Source organism: Brassica rapa, chromosome A06 (assembly GCF_000309985.2).
Source record: "Brassica rapa cultivar Chiifu-401-42 chromosome A06, CAAS_Brap_v3.01, whole genome shotgun sequence".
In the NCBI taxonomy this organism is placed as follows: Eukaryota; Viridiplantae; Streptophyta; class Magnoliopsida; order Brassicales; family Brassicaceae; genus Brassica; species Brassica rapa.
In genome coordinates, this window is record NC_024800.2 from 11,654,153 (window position 1) to 11,681,144 (window position 26,992).

Below are 26,992 nucleotides of genomic sequence, written 5' to 3' on the forward strand. Positions count from 1 at the left end.
TAAAATAAATAAAAATAAAAATAATAAAAATAATAAAAAATAAAATTTTTTTTATAGTTTCAGATTATATGTTTTCAGATTCGAAATTTTTATAATTTTTTTTTTTTAAAAAAATTTCAAATTTTTTTTCAGATTTTATTTTTATAATTTAAAAATACTTTTTGAAACTGTTTTTAAAATTTTTATTTTTTATTTTATTATTTATTATTTATAAAATTTTAAACTCTAATTCCAAAACCCCACCCCTTAACTCTAAACCCTAAGGTTTGGATTAATTAACCCTAGGGGTATAAGTGTACATTACCTCTTTAATGAAACCTATTTTTGTGACTTTGAGCCTTGAGTTTTGGGAACAAAAACTTGGTTTAGTGCTATTCTAGTTTTTTTCTCTATTAAAAATTCTTTCTTTAGTTTTTCAGTGTTTCGTTGGATTATTTAGGATCAATCAACTTGTTTTTCTTATTCGAAGAAAGTGAAATAGTTTCATTTATTCAGGAAACGAAACTGAGCTCTCAATTTCATCATAGGTCCCTAAACCCTACAGTTGTTTATTTAGTTTAGAGAAATTAGCACTCCTATACACCGATAACTGCTATATTTGCACCGATGGAATTATGCTTTTTTTGATGATGTGTTTTTTTTTAATGGCAGTTTTGTCCCTACCTTTTTCTACACAACTTATTTCGTATGTTTTCCAAAATCCCTATATCTCTCTCCTCTCTCCTTTCTCGCCCCCTTTTCTTTCTTCTTCTACTCCTTCCTCCTCGAAACACCAATCTAGTTTCAAATCCCATCCTCCACTCTCCTGCGTATTCGTATAAATACATATACAGGACTGCTCAAACCTTTTCGATTTGGTCCCAGATTCATTTACCAGAAGCTATATTCGTTTGAAAAATAGAGGATGGTGGGGAGTGGTACTAGGGTTTCGATTACGGCGGATACCAAGAAGACGAAGAGATCACTGCTGGGAACTATAGTGAGGATGAGATTCACGCAATCCTCCTTGTATGCAATATGAATCCCATGACGCTGCTCAACGCCTTCGTCTTCAGGGTATATCATCCTCTTCTCTTATATGATTCTTGATTTGGTTTCTTTGACTGGATCCACGATTTCATTATGGGTTTTCTATTTGTGGGGTTTTTTTAACTTCGGTTTGAGTATTTGATTTGCTAAGCTTATGTCTGAATTTTCTGGGTTTGATATCATCGGAAGTAAAGCATGTCCCTAGTTGTTAATGTCATATTGTCTTGTTTAAGGTTTGATTAGAGTATGCGAGAATCAAAGCAACACACATCTGGGTTTTAGGGCCAGTGTCCGATGGATTTTTACCCTTGGTGTTGTGTCTTTCTGATTTTTTTCATTGTGTTTCTCTGTTTTGATAGATCCAGTTCTTCTTTTGTTTGATTTTTGGACCTATAGTTGTTTGATTATTTGCGTTTTTCTGGATGCAGACGAAATCAATGTTATAAAGAGATCATCTATCAGTAAGTTCTTAGAGCTTTCTGATCAGACACCATACTCTGGTCAGTTAAGACGATAGCCATGTTTATTTAGGACATCTTTAATCCAGAGTTGATCTACTGACAGTACTCATGCTAGTAATGTTTGCAAGATGGCCATAAATGTTGTTGTCTGTTTTTTTTGTGTGTGTCGTACCTGTTAAATAACCGGCTATTTATCCCTTATTGCATTGGATCTTTATATACTTAGCTGTATCTTTATATACCTAGACATATTCTTTGTATACTTAGCCATATCTTTGTATACTTATCTGTAGCTTTATATACTTATCCGTATCTTTGTATACTTATCCGTAGCCTTATATACTTAGCCGTATATTTGTATACTTATCCGATCCGCCATGATCTTTGAGCAACAAGATAACCTTTAAGTGATGCTATTGCTTTGTTTGATGACTAGATCAGGTCACTAGTTGATGCTATTGTTTTGTTTGATGAGCACATAATGGCTTCTGGATATCAATCTTTGGAACCATCAATGAACTGCCTAGTCAACAACCTCCACAAAAGCACCTTGGCAAATTACGTGTATACTGGAATCAGAGGAGCAGCGTATGTGGACTTCTTGGACAGTGCATAGGAGTTGTGTCGGACGCGATGTTCTTTGTGATTCTTTACGAGCAAATGCTATCAACATATCTATAACTAACTGCTAGACTGTTAACATATTTAATACCCTTCAATGTTAGACTGCTAACAATTTTAATAGCATATAACCATTTATCTGTTTATGTATCTTCGAATAATATTGTGGTATTGTTAGCATGTTTTATGACATTGTTAGCATGTCAGCATATCTATTAACATATAACAGTGTTCTTTAAATTTCTACCAGTTTCAAATGAGAGCTAATAAAATAATTAGTTCTACAAAGAAATTTTTATCCGGCTAACAATTTTTTAAATTATATCTTGTTGTGAATTATTAGGAAGCTAATATTATACTTAGCCGAATATGTGAATTTTTTACATCCAATTATTCAGACACAATCCAAACATCTATTATTATTATTTTTAGCTGATCATGAAAAAATTTATCCGAACAATAATTTTAAGTGCACACCTATAACATTTTCGTACATGTGGTTTTATATTTTTCTTAGCTGAACATGAAAAGGTTTATCCGGCTAATAAATTTCAGCTATTTGTGTGTCAGCTATTAGAACAAGTAAAATTTTATCTGCAACTTCAAATTATATAATGAGCCGGTTCGTTATGTTGAGTTAACTCAAAACAAACTCACCTAGTCAACTCTGTAAAACAATCCGAACCAAATCTACCATTTTTATAGTGTGACGAGGAATGTCCGGTGATGTACAACCAATAAAGATGACGACACCGTAAGGAATGAACCAGCCAACACAAAGAAAGTAGCCATGAAGAATCATATGTTAAAGAGAAGAATGAAAGAGGAGGAACGAGATCGACGTCGGCGTTGAGTAGTATATCAGTCGACGACCCTCGAAAAATGAGTTTGAGAGTTTTCGGCTAGAAGCTATTGATTTTCTTTTGTAATAAACGTGAGAAATATCAAACTTAAGAAAGAGAAACAATATATAATTACCTAAACCATAAAAATAGATGTAAGAAAGAGAAAGGACTAAAATGTCATTTTAACTTCTTTCTCTCTCCACTTTTGTCTGTTTTTCCATCTATGCAAATTATCAACTTATTTGATATTTTCTGTGCAAATGGCTCTTTAGTTTACCCATTATTTATAGGTTCATTAAAGTTCAACCCATATATAGTTGGCATTATTCTCACATTCGTCACTACATGACACATCCATCATCACCAGCTAGCTGATCATCTGAATTATTCTCTTACAAATATCACAATAAAAGAAAAATCTAAAGGATAGACTACACACTGTCAAAACTAACTTTTTTTTTTTCTGGCGAAAGCTACCCTCTATGTGTGGTCCCAAAAAACAAGATAATTGTCGGATCCTAATAAAAGTCATGAGGTTTACTTCAGATCTTTTTGAACAGCCATCGTAAATGTGTAATGTAATTGAGACTCGATGTCACAGCTTTGTGTATGTATATCACTGTTTCTATGATGTAAACAAATAATTATACGTGGTGGTTCTTTTCAAACGGATAATGTAACATTTAAAGTGACAACATAAATCAATTTGTATAGATTTTGTTACAAAAATAGATCGGTACATACAAATTCAGATCAGTTACGAACAATTTTTGTTCAGTAAAGAATTTTTATATATTTACATGTGTTGTTGTGTGTTAGGTGAGTCACTTCAGACTTGCTAGTTGCTTCCAACTATTTTTCTTTTTGTCACGGCCATGGGAATGGTTTCATTTTCATTTAGATGTACCTTGTGTCAGAGGTTCACAACAATAACAAACTACAATTGACATAAAATAAGTTATATACTTCACCAATTACCAAAAAAAAAGTCAATCTCTATCTTTTGATCATAACAGTCATCTTATCTTAGTAACAATCTAGTAAATGTTTTGGCGAAAATCCAGCATATAAAAAAATTGGTGTATATAGGTTGCATTCCTTTATAGGTTTTTGGTAACCATTTCATTACTTGACCGATTCCATATTACTGAAGCAATTCTATTTACTTAACAGATTCCAAGATACTCAACCTTTAATAAACATATTATAGATACAATTCACCTCCATTCTTAGATTCCGACGGCTTCTTTTCACACCCACACATGTTAATAATCCCTTCTCGGGTCAGAACAAAAACGACTAACCAGTTTTGATACCATTTTATAACACACATGGCCCCCTTCTTGTGTGCCCACAACATGGTCTCTCTAGGTATGTGGATCCATCCTATCCAATGGTTAGGAGCGTTAACTTTAAGAGAATTGAAAAGTTTTTTTACATGCAATCACCACGTGACATTTTTCATGTTTTAGTATCATTTGTACGATATCGTGAATTACTTTCTAATAGATCACACATCATTGCACTATTCAACTTCAAGCACATTTTACTTTGGAATTCATTATAGATGTGAATGAAAAGATAAATACATTTTAATGACATAAAAATTAAATCAATTCTTTTAAACTTTTTCATTTACACCACTATATACCAAAAATATTTATGGTACAACTAAATTTTACCCGTTTAAACCAATAATTTTCTTCTTGATAAATTTAATTTTCTGATATAACTTGCAAATATAATATTAAAACCATTATTGGTTTTCTAACAAAATTATAGCATTAAACATTGTTTTGTATATGAACACACTTCTAAATACTAAAAAATAAATGTGGAAACATCATGACCTAATGGTCAAGGTTTTGAGGCTTCTACACCAATGTATAGGGTTCAATTTCTAGAAGATGCAATTTCTTTCAGATTCTAGGATGCAAGTTTATCGAAGGTTTCAAAGTGTTGTAGACAGAGTCGTTCGTTGTGAAGTGTACTGCCGATAGAGCATGTTCATCGAGGATGTCATACGTGCGGAACGATCCGTTGATTCAAGTGTTATGGGGAGAGATTCCTCATGAAATTTTCTGTAAAATCGTTCATCGATATCTCATATGTTGCAGATAGTTTATCATCATTTGTAATAGAATTAGAGATTATATGATGATGTACCTAGTGTTGAAAAAAATACTAAAAATATATAAGGAATGTACAGCCGCGTTTAAAAGCCCAAATTGGTTGAAATATAGTATAGCCTAGGTCTAGGCATATTTATTTGAAACCGAAGAACCGAACCGAACCGCAAATGAGGTTAGTTATGGGTTTGGATCTTGTCAATTATACGAGTGGGTCATATATCTCTAGAACAAAAAATCAGAACCGAACTGGAACCAAACTGAGAACTAAGAACTGAATGGATAGCCAAATTTCTATAATATAGTTTATATATTTATAAATATTAAGATAAATTGCCACAAATGATCCTAATCCAAGTGTTTCTTTCCAATCTACCCCCAAAGGAAGAAATAACTCAAAGAAGTTTTATTGAAGGGTAAATATATACTTTTATACCCCTAAGGTTAACTATCCCAAGACTTGGATTAACTAACCATAGACTTTGGATTTAGAGTTAAGGAGTGAGATTTTTGGGTGGAGTTTAAAATTAAACAAAATAGAAATTAATTTTGAATTTTTTTAAATAGTTTCAAAAAAAGAATTTTTAAATTTTTTAAAAAATTGAAAAGTTTGGAAAAATAAAAATTGATTTTTTTTATAATAATCTAATTTTGAAAGCATATAATCCAAAATTATATTTTTTGTATTCTTATTTTTTTTAATTTTAAATGTTATATATATATAAAGCAACGAGTAGAAACGTCTTTTGCCTCTTTAGTAAAACCTATTTTAGTCATTTGCATGCTTGATGTCTATTTTTTATGACAAAAACTTAAAAAGGTTTCTTTAGAAATTTGCCCTTTAAAATAATTAAATAATTTTAAAAATATTATTTATATGTCGAAGTATCCAAAAAATCAAATTACTAGAATACTTTTTATCCAAAATTTAAAATTATTTCTGAATTATACCGAATTTCTATCTGAAATCCCCAAAAATAACCCAATTGGTTTTTAATTTTTAACCCGAATTAACCGAAAAGCCGAAATCAAATGAGATATGAAATTACCCCGGATATAAGCTTGTTTCCAACTTTGTTACCCGAAACAAACCGAGATTCAAAATAACAAAACCAAAATCGAACCGAGCTTTCTAAACACCTGAATGAATCCTAAACGTTTAGAACTGAAGAACAAAACCGAAAGAACCGAAGAGAATCGAATGCCCCGGAAAATATAGCCTATTTTCTAGTATATCAACTTCTTACATTCTCGGGAACGGAAATGTAAAAACATAACAGAATGGAAATAAACTGGCGGGACTACTTCAGTGACCTTAATGTCCAACTCCAACAATGAGCTCTTATGTGCTAGACTAGTATATCAACTTCTCACAGTGTCCGGATTATCATTAAACACGCTGATTTGCTATTTGTTAGATAAATTATGGATTTCTTCTAAGCTTAGTTTTGGATTCTTGGTTGGCATATATACTTGCAAGACCAGAGAAACGCAATCCATAGATATATGATAGCAAAATCTAACAGTCTCTACAAAGAAACATTGTGAAGCAAAAAGAACACATATATGAAGCGCTGAAAAAATCATGGAAATGATTACAGAATAGTTTATTGCTTCTTAGCAGGTTTCCAGCAGGGCAGAGCATAGAGGACTCTTCCTTTCCAGCCCTGAAAATCCAGTGGTTGTCATTGTCGATCAAAAAATCTTTGTGGTAACGTTCTCTGATTAACCCCTTTCTTTCCTTCACAATCTGTTTGTTTAGTTTCGCTGGCCTAAACCCGGCTCTTAATATCCTAACCTGCCATTGTTTATAGGTCTCAGGCCTCGCAAACCGCTCAGGCCCTTCACAGGCGATAACACTCATGGCATCCCTTATGATTAACTCCCTCTCCATTAGGCCCAACAACTAGAACAAAATGAAATAATAATTGATCACTCTTCTTCATCGGAAGAGGAACAATCTGTTCCTTTCGTAAACCCTGTAGAAGGAGAAGGAAAAAGTAAACAAAAAGAACTTATTGATCAAAAACCAACCATAAAAATTAATGACAGTTACAAAAATAAACGAGGATATTTTAGATCCGAAACAGGAAAGCTCGAAAAATATCAACAATTTAAACCAAAACCAGTAAAATATTAACGACTTCTTGGATCTCTATTGCGTTAATCACCAAGAAGGGAAAATCAGATTACACACTTGGGTCTCTGAACAAGAAATGCAGCTACAGTTAGACGAAACAATTCAAAAAATCAACGCCGGAAATTATTTAAATCTCTTAATATATATCACAACTGAAATTGTATCCACATACCTTGCCGGGATGAAAGATGCTAATAAAATTCAACTACAAAATTTTAGAGACCATCAATAAACTCTTGTCACAAATTGTATCCACATACCTTGCCGGGATGAAAGATGCTAATAAAATTCAACTACAAAATTTTAGAGACCATCAATAAACTCTTGTCACTGTGGCTGAACAATTAAATACACAGTTCTTAGGCGGAATAAATGTGGCAACCCATCCTCTCACTAGGAACCTAGGTTCACAGCGCTGCAGCGCACCGACTCCAACCCCTCTATTATGAGTCATCTCTGACTCCATAATTAGGTTGTTGGTGAAACTTGAACCCAGGTCCTCACAGATCAATTGGTGACAACTCATCCTGGAGGAGTGTTGTTAAAGAGTGACGACCTAGGTTCGAGTTTCACCAACAACCTAATTATGGAGTTAGAGAGGACTCATAATGGAGGAGTTGGGGTCGGTGCGCTGCAGCGCTGTGAACCTAGGTTCCTAGTGAGAGGATGGGTTGTCACATAAAAAGTCGACTTTTTATGTGACAACCCGCCCCGTGGGAACTACCCGCCCCTTGGGCCCCAGGCTCACAGCGCTGCAGCGCACCGACCCCAACCCCTCCATTATGAGTTTTCACTAACTCCATAATTAGGTTGTTGATGAGCCTCGAACCCAGAACCTCACCCTTTAACAGCATTCCCACAGGAAAAGCTGTCACCAATTGTTTATAAACACGATACTTGAGTACCTTTTATAATTGTAAATAAATTCTTATAATTATATAGACCTTTTCGTCAGTATCTAAAATACATATCGTTAACATGCCCAAAAATAGGAAAACAAAAGAAAGAAGTAGTAAATATACACATATATAACACTAAAAAAGAAAAATTAAAAATTCAATTAGTAAATAAAATAGAATCAATGATGAACTATGAAAAGGTTATGAAAAAACTAGAAGAAGTATGTAGTGAAGATCCATTGGATATTAGAAACACTATCAACTGCTAAAAGAAATTAAATTAAAAGACCCTAACAAAGAATAAGAGTCAATTATAAATGACACACACCGAAAAAGATGTAAAAGAATTTTAAGAAGAAACCAAAATATTGTTAAAAAAGGATTAATTAGAGAAATTTTTAGTCAACATTCTTCACCTGCTTTCTAAGTTAATAATCATAACGAACAGAAAAGAGGTAAAACAAGAATGGTGATAGATGATAAACCATGATTTTATTCATTTTTAGCTATGGTTTATAAATGTTTTAATATATATATGGACGATTTAGAGTATTTACAAGTTTATGGACGATTTGGAAGAATGTGGTGATTTTGGTATTTTTTGGAGCCTTTTTGAGTGCATAACTGCATAGAAGCGTCAAATATTTAGCTATGGATGAAAACATTCCCTCTGTTATATTGAGCACATATTTTGACACAGGATAGATATTTGAGTTAGCTTTCCAGTTCCACCGGTTTGAGGTAAATTAGTATCCTATAGCAGAAGTTATGCCCATTTTACTAAAGAGTGATCAGTATACCTCGCGAGAGGAAGCTGTCGAGGAGATGAAGGACTGTCGATCGACGGTGCACCCTTGCCATCGATTGACTGAAGTCCATAAGCCACACAAAGTAACCAAAAGACCCATGGACGACCAGAAAGCCTATTTATGTATTTCTAAGCCATTGTTGATGGCTACAAGTTTTCTATTCATTGTTTTCTCTTAGCTAGGAGAGAAGAGAGAAAAACCTCCACAGTCCTCCTAGAACTCCATTGGTTTTGGTTTTTATATCTATTCATATATGATTTTTGTGACAAACTTCATGCTTGAATAGATCCACCTGTTAGGTTTAGGGTTCAAATAGGTTATGACGGATTAGCCTCAACTATAGATTGCTAAGTTGTAATAATCATCATTAGGATTGTCATTAATGCCTGTCTCTAGATTAGCTACCTAGAACTTGCCCTAGGAGTTGTCGACATAAGCGATAGCTTGCATCTCATCCTGAATCCATCCTAATTGAGCTAAGATTGCTAGAGTAAGGCGAGAGCTGATCTAGGAAGCTTAGTGAGCATATTCAACCCGCACGTTTAAGCTTGATGATCATATACATGCAGAAGCTTCTCAGAGAGGGTTGATATTTAGAAGTGAATTCGATACATGCCCCACAGATGCAATATCAAATGACATCAACAATCCGAAATCGATCGACGTTACCACTTCTCCATCGATCGATAATGGACTAGTATCAGAGCAGAAGGAGTTTGATGTGTGTGGAAATATTTTTGATGGAGAAACCACCACGTGATCTGATAAGTCTGGTGGAAAGAAGAGGAGAAATTGGAAGAAGAGGAAAAAGACCAAGGGAGGTTCTCAGTTATCATTGATTCCTCTCTTCCCAGATGGTGTCAGAAAATCCAGAATGCGTAGCAGATGCTTCTCATAACCATTTGCAAAGCTTCGAGCACTCCTTATTGCAGAGATGATAGACAAAGGAGAAAAGTCTATGGAGGAGGCTTTCACACAAGAATGACAAAGCTTCAAAGAACATACATTGAGACTTGTTTTGGAGCATGTTTTCATGTTCATCCGGACAAAATCAGATCTCCAAAGTCAAGCTAAATGACTATAACAAAGCGCTGAGTGGGAGGTAACATCTTTTCTTACTACCAAGTGGATTCATATTCATACCCACTATTAGGTAATTTTATCCGGTTTATGTTAGATTGTTACTGATTTTTGTTTTTATTTTTTTATGCAGGTCAAAAAAAAAACTAAAGGTGAACAGTAACGACGGTACTGTAGCAGCATCGAGTGACACTGCAACAAGAAAATCGAACGACACTGTAGCAAGAACATCGAGCGACATTGTAGCAGAAAATCGGGAGTTACCGTAGCCGCGATACTGTTGCAGGGTTACTGTAGCACTCAATGTTCATCAAAAAAAAAATTTAGATAATTAGTTTTTATTATTTATGTATTACTGAATTTTAGTGTTTTATTTATATTAGATAAAAGCAAATAGATACGAGGAAGATGAGTTTGCACGATGATCGACGATGGTTGCGCAACATCGATTGAAAGAGCATCACTAGCATCGATCGATTGCACTTAACTTTATCGATCAACAATGCTTCAACAGTATTGATCGCCACTTAATTGTGTTGGTCGACACTCCCATCAAAGTCAGGTATACCGTTTTTTCTTGTTAGATATTGTCCTTATGATTTATTTCCCTACCGATCTTAGACTGTATGACACTGGAGATAGTGTTGTTTAAGCCTGGAGGTTCTACTAATATTGTGTTTTAGTTAGCTATTTATAAAAAAAAAGAAAAAAAAGAAAGAGATCTGAGTAGACGATTCCTCAGCACATCGACCGATGAGACCAGCTATATATCGATTGACGGCACTTCAGATCCAACGATCGATTGTCCCTTCATTGTGTCTATTGATTTCTCTAGCCATCGACCGATGAGACCATGTTGACATGAATCGACAACACTTCATCAACAACGATCGATTGTCAAATCATTGTGTCGATCGACACTGACATCATCGAGCAGGTTATCGTTCTACTTGTTAAATTGTGTACTTATGTTTACGTTATCACCATAACTCTGACTGAATTTACACTGGTGACTGTGTAGTTTAAGTCTGGGAGGAAGTTTACCGATATTAGTTTATTTCATAAGTCTTATTAAAATGTTTTCAAGAAAAAAAAAAGTTTTTATTAAGCCAAGAAGGGGATAATGAACTTATTGATTTTGGTTATTATCTAACCACACCATTCTAGACTTACTAGTTGCAAATAACACTAAAGAAACCAAAGTGGATCAACCTCTCGACTATGTTACATTTTCTGAGAATGTTTTAAGGAACAAAAGCTGACCTCTAACCTAATTGAGCTCAACTTTGCTTGTCTTGGGACTAGGTATACATGGGATTAGATTCTTTAAACAAGTCTGGAAGGTAAAACCTTGTGTAGATTTATCACCATCTCTCTCCCTATTTCAAAATTTAGATTAAAAATAAGAAAGAAAAAACCAAAAAAAATAAAAATAAAATAATAATAATAATACTAATAATAATAATAATAATAATAATACTAATACTAATAATAATAATAATAATAATAATAATAATAATAATAATAATAATAATAATAATAATAATAACTTGGTGACTACAACCATTAAGGCTTGATTAATAAAAATTCTATAGGTAATGGATTAGAACATGATTTGGTGGATATAACCATTAAGGCTTGATTCCAACTAATCCTAGGATATAGGTCAAAAAAAGTGAACATGATTTGGTGGCCAAAGCCATTATGGCTTTATTCATGGAAGCCTGTCCAATCTTGGTCAATGATCTTGCAATATAAACTAGGGCTGTTCAATATGGTAAAACTGATCCATACCGAACCGAACCAAAATTGACAATATGGTTTGGTTTTGGTATATACCATATAAACCGAATGGATATAATTTTATAAAAACCGTAGGAATTGGATATGGTTTGGTATATAACCGATTAAACCGAATAAACCGAAAAAAACCCGATTCAAAGTAGAAACATGTAAATATGTATCTATTTTATAACAATACATGAAAATCTATTTGTTACATAAGTTAAATTTGTGTTAATAACTATTACCATAATTTTATAGTAATAAAGAACCTTAATTTGTAAAACACTTGAACTATAATTAAATAACAATACATCGCAATTCAGACATCTTATTTTCTAAGTCTTCTTTTGATCTTTTTGCTTTATTTTAGTCTTCACTAAATTAATATGAAGATTATAAATTTGATGGACAATAATTAATGAAAATTTTTCAATTGAAAAAGCATGACTTTAATGAACACTAAATATGAGGGAGTGGAAAAACGTTTTTTTCATATTTCTGCTTTGTTTCATATTTTTATTTTCAAAATTTCAAGCTTTGATTTTAGTTATAGATTTGATTATTTTAGTTGATGGTAGAAGCATTTTTACTTTTTTGTTCATTTATTTGAACATGAAATATATTTTTAATAAATGACTGTGTTGAAAATATGACTCTAAAATTCATATAATATTATCTCAAGCTAAATAATTATGTTTTTTTGGTATAAAACCGAATAAACCAAAAAATAACGGTATATAAACCGAATCAAACCAAAGTAAATATGGATTTAAAATGGTAATGATATTTTACTAACTGAAATACCGAAAACCAAAAAAAAAACGAACCTAAACCGAACCGATATCCGGATTGAACACCCCTAATATAAACAGACTTTGACTAAGAGAGAAATTAGTAGAGAGAGAGGAAAAAACTCTTATTTAAATGCAGGTCCAGATACTTGTTTGAGAATTCTTGCATCCTGTGATCGATACTTCCAAGGAAAGTCTACACTTTTATTTATGCAAGAATTGAGGTTGGTAGAAGGGATAGTTAGACATGATTTGCTAAGTTGTTGACTTAGTGAATTTGGTTGCTAGACTAGGATATGGTATAATGTGTTTCTGAGATTAGGATTTCTTAAGGTGATGATTCTGAGTTTTAAAATCTTTTTGTCCCTGCTGTTTTCAAACCTCTTTTAGAGAGACTGCATGTATGTTTTGCTTGAGAACAAGTAAAAAGATAAGTTTGGGGGAGTTTATAGGCCATGGATTTTACCCATTTTAAGTCATGGTTTATAAGTGTTTTAATATATATTTACTACTATATAGAGTCTATTTAGAGTGTTTACAGATTCATGGACGATTTGGAGGAAAGTGGTGATTTTGGTGTCTTTTGGAACCTTTTTGAGTGCAGAGCTGCACATATGTGTCAGATGTTTAGCTATTAATGGAGACCTTTCCACCGTTAGATTAAGCCCATATTTTAACACAAGCTATAGATTTGAGTTAGATTTCTAATGCCACCGGTTGGAGGTCAATGAACATCTTATAGCAGAAGTAATACCCTTTTTACTGAATAGTGGTAGTATGCTTCACGAGAGGAAGTTGTCGAGGAAATGAAGGACTGTCGATCGACGGTGCAACCTTGCCATCGATCGACGGTGATGCCAAAACGTGTGCCAAACATATTTCAAGATCGACTGAAGCCCATAAGCCACAAAAAGTTACCAAAATATTCATGGATGACCAAAAACCCTATTTATGCATTTCTAAGCCATTGTTTACGGCTACATGTTTTCTATTCATAGTTTTCTCTTAGTTAGGAGAGAAGGGAGGAAATCCTCCAGAGTCCTCCTGGAACTCCATTGGTTTTGTTTTTTTATATCTAATGCAATTTTATATCTATTCATCTATGATTTATGTGACAAACTTCATGCTTGAATAGATCCACCTGTTAGGTTTATGGTTCAAATAGGTTATGAGGGAATAGCCCCAACTATAGATTGCTAAATTGTGATATTCATCACTAGGATTGTCATTAATGTCTATCTCTAGATTTGCTACCTAGAACTTTCTCTAGGAGTTGTAGACATAAGAAATAGTTTGCATCTAACCCTGAATTCATCCTAATTGAACTAAGATTTCTAGAGTAAGGCGAGAGCTGGTCTAGGAAACTTAGTGAGTATATTCAACCCGCATGTTAAAGCTTGACCAAACGCATCGATCTATATTCTAATCAAATAATCGGTCGACGTTTGAACAAGTGTATCGATCGATATTCATATATAATCATGGATCGACACTGGTCAATAGACAAACCTAGAAAATGAGAGTTTAGTAGTTTGTTTATAAGTGTTGAGCTCTACAATATCATGCATACAACTTGCTAGGCATCTCTAGAATTATAATCCTGATTGCCTGAATTAAAACCCTAAGTCTAGCAAACCAAACTTCCACCAAACAACTCTCGGTTCCATAAGAACAAACCCCATGAATATTTAAACAATTTATAGATAACAATTTAACCGGATACGAAGAATTCAGCTCAACATATATAGATGATATAATAATATTTACAAAATATAATGAAAGCGACAATCTTGAAAAAGTATATAAAATACTAGAAGGATGTAAAGAAAAATTAAGGTTTTGTTGTAAACGTGAAGAAAAACAACGTCAAAATAATACGCACCAAAACTTGACATTTTCGCATTGTTATTTACTATGTGGAGCCCACCGTCACTATGCACACACAGTAACTTTCTCTTTTTCACTTCTATATAAACGATCGTTTCGATCAATTGTAATACACCATCTCTTCTTCCTCTTATAACATATTCTCTCTCGTTATTATCTTATATCAGTAGTATCTTCTTTCTGCGGGTATAAAATTTCGCTCTTAATTAAATTTTTCTATACTATAAAATTATAAGTTATTTTATAACACGTTATCAGCACGATCACTCTGCGATTCAGTAAAACTTATATGTATCATATTTACTCTGCTATAATGGCCGGTATACCGCCTATATTATTATCTATAATTTTATAGTGGTTGTTTTAATTATTATTATTTATCTATATTAATGCGGGCGGTATGTCGCCTCGTTAATAAACCTTGATTGTTAATTACACTATAATTATTGGCTTTGCTGTGCCGCCGCCTAATTTATTTAATCTTATAATTTTTCTATCACCATAATATGATTGATATTTATTTGTTTGTTATATTATTGTTATTATATAAATGTTTGGTCACCTATATAAAATATTATGAAATTTACGGAATTTGGTTGACTAATTGTTACAATATTTTCGGATTGATTTTCGGTTCATACGATTTAATCCCAACGGTCACAAAGAAAAAAAATTTCAAAATTTTTACCCTTTTCAAACGGTTATGAACAGTATTTTCATCTATATATATACTCATTCTTCACTCATTTACTTCATCCAAAATATTTCATCTTCTCTCAAATATTTCCAAATCGCCACACTCCGATTTTTCATTACAAGAAAGATGATTCGTATATTTTTGGTTTTATGTGCAATTCTAATTTTTGCTTCTATGTTCGGTCTTTTTATTGGAGAATTTGCTCCTGAAGAATTTACGCTTAATGTCGGTTTACTTTTCTATGCGTTGTTTCTTCTTGTAATTGCGTGTATTATTAATATAAATGGTTCGTTTTAAAATTACGAAATTCTAATAAAATATATTATTTTGTGTTTTAGAAATACAAATGGCAAACATCGAGAAACTTCAGTTCCCGGCTCTCAAAATAACTGGCGAAAACTACGTCGGATGGGTCACAAACGTGAAACCATATCTGGTGATGAAAAAGATAACCGAAACGATTGTAATCGGTAACAAATCGCCGCCCGAGCATATAGCCGAGGCGATAATCTTCCTGAAGAAGCATTTAGATGAGAATCTAACGCACGACTATGCAAGCGTCGAAGACCCAGCTGAACTGTGGCAAGCTTTAAAAGAAAGGTTTGATAACCAGAGACAAGTCAACCTCCCTCACGCTCTAGAAGAGTGGAAAAACCTGACGTTCCAAGATTTTCAAAAGGTTGAGGATTACAATTCCGCTGTCCTGAGGATAGTTTCACTCCTGAAATATTGCGGTAACCCTGTCTCTGAGGAAGAAATGATGAATAAAACATACAACACTTTCCACAAACAGCTTCACTTCCTGCCCGAAATATACAGAAAATACGGGTACACAAGATTTTCTGAATTGATGGTTGCGCTCATGTTGGCTGAAAAGAACAATGAGCTCCTGATCAAAAACCACAATTCCCAACCTACGGGAGCCAAAGCATTTCCTGAAGTGAATGCTACGGCGATAGAAAATTCAGAAAGGAGGAACCAGACCAACCGAGGTCATGGTCGTCGTTTCAACAACAAACGTGGAAAAACTTACAATCCCAAATGGAATGGATCTAACAAGTGGGTTAGATCCGAACAAGTTTCTAAGGGTAAAGAAACTCAAGGGGATACCACCCAAAAGCGTGAGACAGTGTGTTACAGATGTGGCTGTAAAGGACATTGGTCCCGTACATGTCGTACTCCTCCACATCTCTGTAAGTTATATCAAGAGTCCACGAAAGGCAAAGCTAAAGAAGTGAACCTCACTGAAAACTTTGAAGGGACATCGTACCTCGATGCCTCCGACTTCGCAAATGAGCTGGACTAGATTACTCCTGAAGAGAAAAGAGATGCTTATAATAAAACTATCGAATAGTTTTCAGTATTGTCATGTATAATTATTACATTTCCTGTTTTAAACAAATAATGATGTTTTAACGTCACCTTAATGTATAATTATTGTGTGTTTCCTTATATGATTATTATATGAATGAATTTTATGTTTTTCTTTTATTAATATTTATGACAATTTCATAAATGGATCGAAATGCTAGTGGAGCAAAATCCAAGAAACGGATTCGTGAAATATGTATACCAGATAGTGGAACAATGCACACTATTCTGAAACAAAAGAGATATTTCTCTAATATAAAACCGACAAGAATTGTCGTCAATACAATATCAGGTCCTGAAGACGTGATTGAAGGAACCGGTAAAGCAAACTTTACGTTGCCGTGGAACAAAATTTTCCATAAATAATGCTCTATATTCTCCGAGTTCTAAAAGAAATTTGTTGAGTTTTAAAGACATATATCTTCATGGATATGACACTCAGTCTGCAACTGAGGATGGAAAGAAATACATGTATGTAACTTCTGAGCAATGTGGCAGAAAACACATATTGGAAAAGTTTCCAGAACTTCCTTCGGGACTACATCATACTTATATCGATGAGATCGAATCAAACCTTGTAGTAAAACAGAACCCAGAAGAGTTCACATTATGGCATGATCGTCTCGGCCACCCAGGCACTACAATGATGCGTAAAATTATAGAAAGTTCGCATGGTCATTCACTGAAAATCCAGGAGATTTCTCAAGGGAATAAAGTGACATGTGTTGCATGTTCTCTAGGAAAATTGATCGTAAGGCCATCGCCAACCAAAATCGATAAAGAATCACCAAAGTTCCTTGAAAGAATTCAAGGCGATATATGTGGACCTATACACCCACCTTGTGGACCATTCCACTATTTTATGGTATTAATTGACGCATCCAGTAGATGGTCACACGTTTGTCTATTATCTTCTCGAAATGTGGCATTTGCGAGATTTCTAACTCAGATAATCAAATTGCGAGCACAGTTTCCTGATTATACTATTAAAAGAGTTAGACTAGACAACGCTGGTGAATTCACATCCCAAGCATTCAATGACTATTGTATGGTAACGGGAATTGAAGTTGAACATTCGGTTGCTCATGTTCATACGCAAAATGGTTTGGCTGAATATTTAATTAAGCGTCTGCAATTGATTGCAAGACCATTGATCATGAGATCAAAACTTCCAACCTCTGTATGGGGACATGCTATTTTGCATGCTGAAGCACTTATTCGGATCAGACCGAGTGCATACCATAAGTATTCCCCACTACAGTTAGCGTTTGGTCGAGAACCAAACATTTCCCACTTTAGAATATTTGGTTGTGCAGTATATGTGCCTGTAGCACCACTACAACGTACAAAGATGGGACCACAAAGAAGATTGGAAATATATGTTGGTTGTGATTCCCCATCAATTATACGATATCTCGAACCACAAACTGGTGACGTCTTTACGGCACGTTTCGCCGATTGTCACTTTGATGAGAAAGTATTCCCAGTTCTAGGGGGAGAAAACAAAAATGTAGAAAATGATATCAAATGGAGTGTACCTTCGTTACTATATCTTGATCCGCCTACTAAAGAGTCTGAACTAGAAGTTCGACGAATCATGCATTTACAGAGTATAGCTAATCAGCTACCTGATGCATTTGCGGATACCAAAACGGTAACTAAATCTCATATACCAGCCGCGAATGCTCCTGCTTGTATCAAAATAACAAATGAGCAAAGAAAAGCAGACGATACACGAGAGTCTAAAACACGCTTGAAGCGTGGCAGACCTACTGGTTCTAAGAATAAAAATCCTAAAAAACAAAAGGAAGTCGAAATAAATGACACACCCAAAATAGCGGAAAATATTTTGGAAGAAACAAATAATGAGGATACTGACAAAGTAGAGCATCATGAGTCAGAAAAGAATCATGAGATTTCTATCAACTACATCCATAATAAGAAGATATGGAATAGAAATGAACAAGATGATGTTGATGATGTTTTCTCATATATTGTGTCAAGTGAAATAAATGAAGAAATCGATGATCCAGAACCAAAATCTGTTTATGAATGTCAAAAGAGACATGATTGGAAACAATGGAAAGATGCAATACAAGCTGAACTTGATTCGCTTAATAAACGAGAAGTATTTGGATCTATTGTACTCACACCTGCAGATGTGAGACCAGTCGGGTACAAATGGGTTTTCGTTCGAAAACGAAATGAGAAAAATGAGGTTACGAGATACAAAGCTCGTCTTGTGGCTCAAGGTTTTTCTCAAAGACCTGGAATCGATTATGAAGAAACATATTCTCCAGTTATGGATGCAATCACGTTTAGATTTCTGATGAGTCTAGCCGCTGATAAAAATCTAGAGATGCGTCTCATGGATGTTGTTACAGCTTATCTATATGGATCATTAGATACTGATATCTACATGAAAGTTCCTGATGGTTTTAAAATGCCAGAAGCATTAAATTCCAAACCTAAAGAGTTATGTGCAATAAAATTGCAAAGATCATTATATGGGCTAAAGCAATCTGGACGTATGTGGTATAATCGTCTCAGTGAGCATTTAACAAAAGAAGGATATGTGAATGATCCTATATGTCCATGTGTTTTCATTAAGAAAACAATGTCCGGATTTGTAATAATCGCGGTATATGTTGATGATCTTAACATTATCGGAACTCAGAAGGAAATACAAAAGGCATCAGACTATCTCAAAGGAGAATTTGAGATGAAAGATCTTGGACAAACACAATATTGTCTTGGCCTACAAATAGAGCATTCACAAAATGGTATATTTGTGCATCAATCCACATACACTAAAAGAGTGTTGAAACGATTTAACATGGATAAATCAACTCTTCTTAGCACCCCGATGGTCGTTAGGTCACTTAATATTAAAAGTGATCCATTTCGACCACCTGAGGAGAAAGAAGAGATACTTGGTCCGGAAGTACCATATCTAAGTGCAATTGGAGCGTTGATGTACCTTGCAAATTGTACACGGCCTGATATATCATTTGCTGTAAATCTTTTGGCAAGATTCAGCTCATCTCCAACTCGGAGACATTGGAATGGGATTAAACATGTTTTTCATTACCTCCAAGGGACCATTGATTTGGGTTTATTTTACCCTAAAGATTCAAAAGGTCAAATGATTGGTTTTGCAGATGCAGGATATCTTTCAGATCCACACAAAACCCGATCGCAAACGGGATATGTTTTCACGATTGGAGGCACTGCTATATCTTGGCGTGCTCAGAAACAAACGCTCGTGGCTACTTCTTCAAATCATGCTGAAATCATCGCACTCCATGAAGCAAGTAGAGAATGTGTTTGGCTAAGATCAATAAGCCGACACATCTGTTCAAGCAGTGGGATTGACGGAAATACAGAGCCAACTATCCTCTATGAAGATAATGCAGCATGTGTTACTCAAACAAAGGACGGATATATCAAATGCGATAGAACGAAGCATATTCATCCAAAGTTCTTCTCATACACTCAAGAGCTCGTGAAAAAGAAAGAGATTGAAGTAAGATATGTCCGATCATGCGACAATGCAGCCGACCTTTTCACAAAATCACTTCCGACTGCGGTATTCAGAAAACATGTCCATAACATTGGAATGCGTCATCAGAAGGATCTATGACTGCTCATTCGAGGGGGAGCTTACGTAGTTGTACTCTTTTTACCTTACTATGGTTTTTCCCATTGGGTTTTCCTAGAAAGGTTTTTAACGAGGCAACAAAGACGTTAAGCAAGAAGCGATAGTGACACTGGTCTCCAAGGGGGAGTGTTGTAAACGTGAAGAAAAACAACGTCAAAATAATACGCACCAAAACTTGACATTTTCGCATTGTTATTTACTATGTGGAGCCCACCGTCACTATGCACACACAGTAACTTTCTCTTTTTCACTTCTATATAAACGATCGTTTCGATCAATTGTAATACACCATCTCTTCTTCCTCTTATAACATATTCTCTCTCGTTATTATCTTATATCAGTAGTATCTTCTTTCTGCGGGTATAAAATTTCGCTCTTAATTAAATTTCTTTATACTATAAAATTATAAGTTATTTTATAACAGGTTTAGTATTAAGCCAAAAGAAATCTCAAATACTTAAACAAAAATTGAATTCTTAGGGTTAGAAATAAATAGCAACGAAACAATTGTCGCACAACAACACATACTTGAAAAAATAAATCAATTTCCTAACCATCTATAGGATAGAAAGCAAGTACAACGCTTTCTTGGGAATCTAAACTATTTAGCTGATCAAGGATTTTTTAAAAATCTTGCAAAACAAAGAAACTCTTTACAACAAAAATTATCTGAAAAAATTCCTTGCAAATGGACAGAAGAAGATAGCGAGGTTGTTGTAAAACTAAAGGAAATGTGTAATAAATTACCTGAATTATATAATCCAAGTGATGATGATATACTCATCGTCTCTACTGACGCATGCGTAACACATTGGGGAGCCACTGTTACAGTGTTATATGGCAAAAAGTCAGAAACAACTGAAAAAATAAAAAAATTAATAACTCAAAAAACTTCCTTGAAACAAAAGAAAGTAGTAAAAATAATAGCCGTATTTTCACTAATACTCAACAAAAATACCCGATACATGAATTAGAAACATTAACAGCTATAAAAACATTTAAAAATGGCAGATTGATTTAAGACCAATCACGTTTTATCTAAGAACTGATTCAAAATACTTGATCTGATTTCAAAACTATAACATAAAGGCAAACTATAATCAAGGAAGCCTAATAAGATGGCAGATACAAATATCATAATACTCATATGTACCAGTATATATAAAAAGAGAATTAAAAAAGGGAATTCAGAGATAAAAACCCAAAATAAACAATTATATTTATCAATAGAAGAATTGATAAATTATCATTAATAGTTATCTATCAATGATAAATTTATCAATTACTATTTGATAAATACTCTCGATATAGAGATTATATCATATAAAATAATCAGCCATAAGACGCACAAAACATTTCAATTTCAAGAAACCATGGAGGCAGCAATAAAAACTTTGGAAAATCAACTCAAGCAGAAGAAAGAAAACCTAAAGAAGCTCTAAGACGAAGTAAATTCACTCGAATCAGTCATCCAAAACCTAAAACCAAAAAACCAAATCCAAAACACTGAAATTATAATCCTACCAGAAAGTTCACCTAAAAGTCCAGTCACTAAAAGCCCACAAATTCTATGTCATCTTCAACGGACCAATGAAGGGAATCTATGACGAATGGCATAAAGTAGCCCAATTTATAACAGGCAAAAACAGTATTCATCAGAGCTACTCAACAATCGACGAAGCCAAGCGAGCCCCATCGGCCGATGCTCTGGAGATCCTGTCGATCGATTCGGACTAGGCAACGTCGATCGATGTTCGAAGTCTGGCGTCGATCGACACCAATACGATCCGCCAAAACTCATCAGACTTTCCACTTCGAAATCTCCTTTCTGCAGCTTCTCTTCTTTCACCACTTGCCAAAAATTATCCTTAATGATAGCATTCATGTGGTGTTTCATCACATCGTCCCCTACCATTCTTGTCAGGGCTTCATGCCTCTTAACAATATCTCATGTCTGCACAACCTGCATCTCCAACTTTTTCACATGAGTGCTCAAAGTCTCAAATTTTGTGTTCAGGTAGGTGTAGATAAAATCAGTCTTCCCATTGAAGTCCACTGTCATTCGCTGATGTGTCTCAAGAACCCTATCAAGCATCTCTTTAATCTTGCTCTCTTGAGTAGGCGACAGTGGCTTCTGGTAGTAGGAGTTTCCATAGTTCATGTTGTTGATGTAGCTGTTGCTGTAGGTTTCTGACACTACGAAATCTGGTTGAAATTACTCATATTTCCATAGGAATTTATGTTTCCACCCTGGTTCCCAGAACCTTGGAATCCAGTTCCACCAATATAGTTCACCTCTTCTTCTTCCTTTTCTCTACCCTCTGTGTCTACAGCTTCCGCATCTTCAACCAAGCAGACCTACTTCCTGAGAAGCTTGTGAACACTGTCCAGCTTTGCCTTCACCTCATCCATCTGATCGTTCCCAAGGATGGTGGCAGACTTCTTCCTCTCAAAATCAGTTCTTGGTGTTGTTGCTAGATGCTAGGTTTTCAATCACCTTTACTGCCTCTTGTGGATTCCTGGTGTTGAAGTTCCCATTGCTGGAAGCATCAAAAGCCATCTGGTACTACACCACAATGCCTCTGTAGAAAGTACTAAGCAGTTGTACTTCATTGAATCCATGGTGTGGACAGTCTCTCTGATAAGACTTGAATCTGATCCAAGAACGTCTGAATTATTCTGCAGGCCCCTGAGAGAAGGTAGTGATCTTGCTCCTCAAGTCTTCAACGCGTGCTTCATCAAAGAAATTGCATAAGAATGCATTCTTGATGTCCCTCCAGGATGGGAGAGATCCATGTGGTAGCTGCTTAAGCCAATGCGAAGCTTCTCCAACAAGAGAGAACTTGAAGAGCTTGCATAAGAGATAATCCTCAGGGACTCCTTTGACTTTAATAGCAGATATCAAATCCTCGAACCTCTCTAGATGGTCCATAGGATGCTCGTGAGATAATCCATGGTAGGGTATCAGTCCCACGAGTGTGTAGTACTGTGCCTTCAACTCAAAATCCCTCTGAATAATGGGAGGACGAATGGCTGATATGTTGGTGTAGAACTGATATGGACGGTTGTAGTCAGCCAACGTCTTGGGTCGCGCAGCCTCATCTACAGGTAAAGTAGCACCTGTAGCATTAGTTGTCGATCGATGAACCTTCCAGGGAGCGTTATCGCACGGGTTTGACGTGTTTACTAGGTTTAACTAAATCAGCTTCCGCTTGTTTCTAGCAATCCTAGCACAATATTAACTAATTCAAACAGAGAACAAAGCTTCCGCTTGCGCCCTAATATCTATAGGCAAGGTCCTAGTTAGCTACTCTAGAACACATGCATTAAGAACAGTTTAGTTGATTCAAATCCTAACACTTAGCAATTCAATATTTTTGGCTAATCCCTCATGAATATCTGAACCTTGAATCTAACAAAGAGAACTACTCAGACATAGCTAAACAATTCATAATAACAAGATATAAAAACTGCATAAATAGAATATAGTAGAAAATTGGAGTTGCAATCACAAATCACTGAAGGAGTTCCAATCACAAATCTAGATTTCCATTAAATAAGGAAAGCTAATAAAACCTAACTTTCGAAGGGGTCCCAGATATATGCTAAGCCAAACGTCAAGTGATCAGATAATGTAAATGGACAAAAATAGTAAATCAATAAAAGCGAAAAGAGAGCAATGAAGATCTTATTACGAATTTGCGTATAAGCGTTACAACAGGTAAAGCCCCGGCCATAAGAGTTGTCGGTGAGTTCCTAGTTCTAAACACCTAGGACTTGAAAACCAAGTTGAATCGCAGCTCAATAACAAAAACGGAAAATTACCTAAATTGCTCTAAGTGCTATGTTTGCTCTGTGTAAAAAGTTCTCTCATTCGCCTCTCGCATTAGTCTCGCATTAGCATCCCTTATATACTCCTCCTTGGTCGATTTGGTCTTTCGTTTTCAGTTCCTGAGTCAAGTTTATCTTCTCGCTGAAATATTCCATTTTTGCTGATCTTCATGATTATCCCATGAGACTTAACATTTATCTTCGAAGGTTGACATTTATCTTCTCGTCCAAAATTGTAAGTGGAATATTTAGCCGCGTCTTAGACCAATTTGGGCTGTATTTCGACTTAGCATTTTTATGATTTCTTCGAAAGATCACCTTTGGTATGATGTTTGCATTTTGAGAATAACTCAAATTAATCGCAAAGTTGAAACAACTAAAGTGTTAGCTTAATCAAGGCCGTTTTATACGCTCAATTTGAATTTATACGAGAAAACAAGTCTTGTCGGTTTTTATCGTAAAATTCAAACAGTAACTCCAATCGAGATGAAACAAGAGACAGTGTAACCGAAGCTCGAAGGAGAAAGCTACGCAGATAAGATGAGAGTGCATGATGTTGGCAATGTGCAGTCGTGCTCGCCATATGGCGAGCTAAGTCATCCCGTCAGTCCCGGTCGCCGTATGGCGAGTTGGGACGTCACATTCCCGGCTCACCGTATGGCAAGCTGGTTAAGGTAGAGGTTGAATTTTTGGCTATCCTCAGGTAATTTGTATGATTGGGGAATGATGGTCGGCCTTCTTCCCATTTCATTGTTCGTCTCCTGGAAGTCATCTGCCAATAGCTTGGACTATCTATTTCGATAACTTCTCGTATAACTCTTTTTAAAATTGTATGAGGCTTCTATTGTTTTTTCGACTTCTTTTTTTAGAAGAAATATTTCTCGGAAACTTTTTGGTGTTGATACCGTCGTGATCGATTTTGACCCCAACAGCCCTCAGGGCTCCTCTCGCCGCCTCACCATATCGCCGTTAGGGCGATATCAGTTCCTCTTCGCCTCGCCGTCTCGCCGTCAGGTCGAGACCAGCTCCTCTTCGCCTTGTCGTCTAGCCGTCAAGGCAAGACTAGCTCCTCTTCTTCTCGCCATTAGGGCGATACCAACTCCTCTTCGTCTCACCATCAGGGCTACACCAGTACCATCTCGCTCTCATGGCCACTCCTGCTCGCCCTTAGGGCGAGCCCAGCTCCTTCATTGTGTTGTCTTTCGAATCTCAATCGAAATGTCTTTCATTTTGTCCCAATCGGAGTTTACATTGAGATTTTGCTAAGAAAACAAGTAAGACATGTTTTCTCGTAAAAGTTCAATTCAAACTATATGGGTTAACTTAACACCTTCATATCCTCGACTTAATGAAATTATTTGGTTGAGTTCGTAAGACCAACGACATAGAAAATGGACATCGAACAAATCAACAATTTCTCCGAGAATAATCGTTAAAACTCATGTCATAAAACGGTCCGAAACGACCTAAAACACGACGAAAGCCCACTTATGGTTCAAAAGGATAGGCCCATAGTAGAATGATGGTTTATAAGATTTGGGTAAAAAATAATTTTAAAGAAGATAAATGCAAAACTTCCAAGATAAACATGAAGGTTGAGAAGATAAGGAAACTTCCGCAAAGGGATAAACTCGAATCGAGGGCTGAAAGGGAAAAATGGCCGACCTTTGAGGCATATGTAAGGAGATCCAAGGCGAGGAGCACTAAGACGATTTTCAGACTCACATAACTCGTGCACGTAGAATCATTAGGCATTATTCTCGACTTGCTTGGTTTCTTTGTCTTGTACTCTTTACTAGAGAAACTTCTACAGACAGTTTGATCTTTTGTTCGAACTACGTAAACCGAACTATGTTTGGCTTGATCCTTGATAGGAGTAAGTAGGCAGCCTTTCATAAAGTCAAGTTCAAAATAAAAAAAACCTTGTTGGTTTCTTTTTCGTGTTTTGTTATCGAGCTGCCACTTAAAATAAGTTTAGTGTTTATGTGTCTAGAACTAGAGAACTCACTGACAGTTCTTGTGGCCGTAGCTCTTATAACCTGTTGTAACCTTGCTACACTCTTACGCGAATTCGAAATAAAGATCTATCTATTTCTAAATTCATTTTATTGTTTTTTTATATATTTTCTGCATTTATCTGATCATTTGTCGTTGGTCCTCACAAAGAAACTAAATCCTTAGGAATAATCAAGAATTTCTATTTTCTTTCACTAACAAATTTGACAGTGCGAATTTCGGTTTCCACAGTCATGTAAATTTTTTTTTAAGAGATAAGAAATGATTCAGTTCAAGTTTCAGAACAGATCAGATAACTTATAGTGGCTTGATGCACCTAAGCGTACATTCTTCTTCGCTTTGTAACACCTAAAATTAAATCTAATATTAATCTTCATAAAAGATATAATTTTATTAAAATATAATATTCTACATGGAAATTAAGAACCTAGTTATTTTATAATAACATTATTTTTGAAAATTTTATAATTATATTCTATTAGGCCGAAATAATCATAGTATTTACATAAGAACAATTATATTAGTGTTCTATATTGGTGAAAGAAGTTACAAAAATGCCATGCTTTGTGGCTAAAGTTTCCATCAAAATGTTGGAGAGTAAAATGTGTCATTAAAAATTTGTCCTAAGTTTTCATAAAGGTTAGATCAAAGTGATTAAGAAAAAGAGAGAGAGTATAAGATTTACCATTTTTTATCTATGTTTTTACTTTTTTGACATTTTCATTCTGACTAGACTATGATTTTCGACGTGATTGGGTAGAAAATAGAAGTACATAAATGAGTCTGATGTAAGATCTTTATTGTTGTTATTAGGATGATAATAAAAAGAGAAAATTACCTAGACTAACCTATGATTTATAAGAAATAACTAGAGTAACCCATTAAATTTGTTATTACTCACATAACCTGTTAATCAATTAAATAATTTAATATTCCCAAA

At 34.9% G+C, this 26,992-nt stretch overlaps 3 long non-coding RNA genes across 3 annotated transcripts; 2 read left to right on the forward strand and 1 right to left on the reverse strand.

The window, feature by feature from the left end:
* Positions 1–271: 271 nt before the first annotated feature.
* Positions 272–8,329, forward strand: LOC117126028. Its single transcript, XR_004448555.1, has 2 exons — positions 272–6,796; positions 6,900–8,329. It is a non-coding gene; the product is annotated as an uncharacterized LOC117126028 (long non-coding RNA).
* On the reverse strand, positions 1,793–7,598 carry LOC117126029. Its single transcript, XR_004448556.1, has 2 exons — positions 7,486–7,598; positions 1,793–7,397 (listed from the first exon to the last, which is right to left on the reverse strand). It is a non-coding gene; the product is annotated as an uncharacterized LOC117126029 (long non-coding RNA).
* Positions 8,330–14,257: 5,928 nt separating the features above from the next.
* LOC117126003 lies at positions 14,258–21,712 on the forward strand. The gene is made up of 2 exons (XR_004448518.1): positions 14,258–14,425; positions 20,630–21,712. It is a non-coding gene; the product is annotated as an uncharacterized LOC117126003 (long non-coding RNA).
* The last annotated feature ends 5,280 nt before the right edge of the window (positions 21,713–26,992 follow it).